The sequence below is a fragment of the Propithecus coquereli genome, unplaced genomic scaffold, assembly GCF_000956105.1.
Source record: "Propithecus coquereli isolate 6110/MARCELLA unplaced genomic scaffold, Pcoq_1.0 Scaffold812, whole genome shotgun sequence".
NCBI classification, from domain to species: Eukaryota; Metazoa; Chordata; class Mammalia; order Primates; family Indriidae; genus Propithecus; species Propithecus coquereli.
In genome coordinates this window covers 362,114-366,137 of record NW_012154308.1, presented here as the reverse complement: position 1 = coordinate 366,137, position 4,024 = coordinate 362,114, and the positions used below count along the sequence as shown (strand labels likewise).

At 59.4% G+C, this 4,024-nt stretch overlaps 1 protein-coding gene across 1 annotated transcript in view; it reads right to left on the bottom strand.

The window, feature by feature from the left end:
* The window catches only part of LOC105825711 (cadherin-23-like), a gene marked incomplete at its 3' end in the record, with an annotated part of 112,189 nt that extends 108,206 nt beyond the window's left edge, over nucleotides 1-3,983 (bottom strand). The window contains exon 1 of the mRNA XM_012663595.1: nucleotides 3,610-3,983. The remainder of the gene's footprint in view (nucleotides 1-3,609) is intronic.
* Between the last annotated feature and the right edge of the window lie 41 nt (nucleotides 3,984-4,024).

The following is a 4,024-nucleotide window of genomic DNA, read 5'->3' as shown; positions in this document are numbered from 1 at the left end:
AAAAAACTCTAATTAAATCTGAAACCACTGAGTTCAAAGACCAGTTAATTTTTACAAACATTTTACACATTAAGACATGAATTTTTAAAAACCTGGGGCTCAAGAAAATAGTAAGACTTTTATTTACCTAGTTATTTTTGAACCTTCTTTTTTTTAGAGACAAGGTTTCATTCTGTTGCCCAGGCTGGCATGCAGTGGCATGATCACAGCTCATGGCAGCCTCTAACTCTTGGGCTCAAGCAATGTTCCTCCTGCCTCAGCCTCCCAAGTAGCTGGGACTACAGGCACCTGTCACCATGCCCGGCTAATTTTCTTGTTTTTTGTAGAGATGGGGGTCTCGCCATGTTGCCCAGGCTGGTCTTGAACTCCTGGCCTCACGAAATCCTCCCACTTCAGCCTCCCAAAGTGCTGAGATTACAGGCAGGAGCCACCATGCACAGCCTGATTTTCAAATCAGTGTCAGAATGCTTTTACTTTAGCCTGCTCTTTGCAAGGCCGTGGTCATGCTAATCCATGTCCTCCCACAGATCCTCCTTGCAACCTTTCCCCCAGCACAGCTGCCTTCTTCCTGACAAAGAGGCTAGCCTAGGGGAAGGACATGCTCTTTTGGCAGGACTAGGGTGCATGAGCCATGTGATGACCTTTCACCTGTGACAACACTGACCCCACCAGGCCTCTGATCTAAATCTTTCCTGTACTCCTTCAGATCCCCAACTCTCAGGCCAGCCTTGATGACTTCAGGGTCACCATCATTCCTCCAAAGGACCAGGGAGGTGAGCTGCCACCATGCCTTGGAATCATCTTTGCGTCTTGGGGATAGGGGCCTCCCACCACCCCTGGACAGTAGAAGTGGGATGTCTAGTCCAGGCTGGGGTGTGGGCAGAGCTTGGTGACTATCCTCTCCTCCGTGGCTGTTCCTAATTGGCACTTATGCAGCTCCCCCTCTGCATAAGTCCGTGGAGAGATGTTATCAATAGGCCATTCCACCCATCTTGGAGGGGCAGATGAGGTGAAGGACAAGTTGCCCAATTCCTCTGTTTGGGGAACAGCATCTACCCATCCTCGGGCACCCTAAAGGCAGGGCATGTCCAGCTTCCAGAAACCCTGCACCCTCCACCCAGCTCCTACTGGCCTATGTGCAGTTTTTGTTTGCTTATTTGTTTTTTAGAGAATGGGTCTTGCTATGTTGCCCAAGCTGGAGTGCAGTGGCTATTCACAGGTGCAATCATAATTGCACACCACAGCCTGGAACTCCTGGACTCAAGCAATTCCCCCACCTCAGCCTCCTGAGTAGCTGCGACTACAGTTGCACACCACCTTGTCCGGCTCCATGTGCAGTTTTAATTGCACAGAAAGCTGAGCTGTTATTCTAATCTGTTTAAAGGGCTCCAAAACACCAACATCCTTGAGGCATTAGCAGGGTACAGCCCCAAGGGGCCAGTGGGGGACTATTAACCCAACCCTAGCACAACAGTCCTGGGAAAGAAGTTTCAGTCTCATTCTCATCCCTGCATTCTTATCGACTGCCCTGTTCCACACTCTGCGCCAAGCTGCGAAATGCTCGTTTCCTGCAAAGCACCGTGGACCAGAGCTCAAACCTCACTGAGCCCGCAAATCCCCCAAAGATCTTTCAAATACAGACTGTGATTCAGGAGGCCTGGGGTGAGGGCCCAGGTGTCTGCGTTTCTAACAAGCTCCCAGGTGATGCTGATGCTGCATATCCTCAGGCCACACTCAGAGGAGCAAGGCTCCACTAGACCTTCACCTTCCAGACGAATGTGCATCTTAAATTCGCACTTCAGAAAGGTGCCCTTTAAATTATTTAGCTCAAAGAAATGAACCTCCAAAGGTGAAACTGCAGGTAAGGTAGCTTGTTGGCTGGGGGAGCTATTTGGGAGGCAACCAGGACCATCTGCCATCACAACCCTCAAATCAAGCCCTTTGGTAAGCAGATGTGAGAGCCCCGCTGTGTGGAGGTGAGGAAGGCCAAGACAGACGCATACGGGGGCCCAGCCCAGGTAAGGCCAGGATGCTAGCTCTGGGCCTCCCACCCCTCCCTGCTCCTCCAGCACCTGGAGCAGAGCTTCCTGGTTCACAGTCATTTATGTAGTGCCACCTTTCCAGCTCATGGGGTATGCTCCCTCTCTGCCATGCAGGCAGTCTGCCTTCCTGCCCTCCCCATCCTGGAAGTCGGCACCAAGCACTTGCTATTCCCTCAGCCAAGAGGCCCCTTCCCAGCTCCTCCTCTGCAGAGCGACATCTGGTCCCCCGCACCCCCATAGGTGCTGACCGCAGTGCGCCTACCCCTGCACCATGAACCAAGCACCAACTCGGAGCCAGCTCTCCCCTCCATGGGCTGACTCATCAGCACCTTGCTCCTGGCCTCAATAAGGTTCTTTAGGCCCACCCCCAACTGGCACCCTAATTCTTCCCTGTGCAAGGGTCTGACTCCACCCAACACACACACACACACACCAATCCTCCTGCCTCTCCAGCTTATTTTAAAATCCAAACTGGGGTGGGGGCACTTGCCAGGGGGCTGGAAGGCAAGGGTCAATGCCTGTTCTGGTCCTAGAAGGCAAAGTTCACAGAAGAGGAAGGCTCTGCTTTATGAATTACTGGGGAGGGTGGGGCGTGTTACTACCCAGGAAAGGATAATTTCCTTCCAGTGGACAGCTGAGAGCGCCAGGCCTGGGGCTGGGGTCGCAGTGGGGCGGCGGCTGGCGGCCAGCGGCGAGAGCACCGGATCTCCGGATCTCCGCTCACCGCATGGAGGCAGCCGCTCTAGGTGCCCGCCCGGGGAAAGCAAGGCACCGAGTGCCCGCCGTCTGGAGCCGCCACCACCTTGGAATGCGCGGGCTCTGCACGAGTCCCGGGCTGACCTGCGGTGGAGACGAGGGGCAGTGCTCTTGGGCGCGAGCCCCTGGAGACAGCCAGCACCGCCTGCAGCGGGCCAGCCCCGGGGCCAGGAGGCCAAGCATGACACGCACAAGGTTCCCGGCTCCGCGAGGGGCGCCTCTTCCCTTAGCCAGACCGGACTGGGGAAAATGCATAAGTCCCCTGGGGTCTCGCGCGGGCACAGCGAAGTGAGGAAGGGGGTGGACCTACGTGACTTTAGGTCCCTTCAACCCGGCTGCCCACCCCGCAGTGGGGGTGCGCCCCACCCCATCACCACTGCCCAAATGGGGACCCAGGGCTCAGAAGGGGACGGGATTGAGTCCCAACGCTCTCTACTCCCGATATTCTCCCCCCACCCAGACCTGGACCCTCTCCGAAGCGCCAAGAACAACGTCCCCGAATGTTCGCGGTCCCAGGACCGGGGGTAGGGAGTGGGGTGCCTCTCCTCCCAAGGCCAGCGCGGAGAGAATTCGAGTTCCTGGGAATGAAAGTTGCCGCGTGTCCGGCCGCGGGCTGCGAGCAGGGCGCAGAGCGGGGCCAGGGGCCCGCACGGAAGGAGGCCCCGGGCGCCTGCCGCGGGTGACGGCCGCGCCGGGAACAAGTGGTTCGGCGGCTGCGGTCGCGACCAACTTTCCCGCCGCGCGGCAGGCGAACGGCGCGGGGAAGGCGAGGCAAGCGGGGAGGGAAGGGGCGGTGCGCGGCTCGTGGTACCGTGTGCGTGTGCGGAGCGGCGCCGCGCCGCGCCTCGGGCTCTGCTCTCCGCCGGATCGGCCCCGCGGGCCGCCTGCTGGGCCCTGGCTACGCCGCGTCTCGCCGCCGGCGCGAAGGCTCATCCGCGGCTCGCCGGCCGCTCCGGGGTCCCCTCGGGCCGCCCGCTCGCCGCTCGCCGGCCGCAACTTCAGGCGCGCCGCGGGCTCGGACGAGGCACGCCCCAAACGTCCCGAGGCTCGGCACCCCCGCGCTCCATGCCCGGCGCCGGCCGCCCCGCCCTGCCCGGCTCAGTGCCCGGCCGCCGTCGGACGCGTCCTCCGGCCGAGCATCGCGCCCGCTGCCCGCGCCCCTCTCTCCCGAGCCGCCGCCGCCGCTCAAGTCCGCGATCAACTTTCCCTCGCTTCCCCCGCCCCGC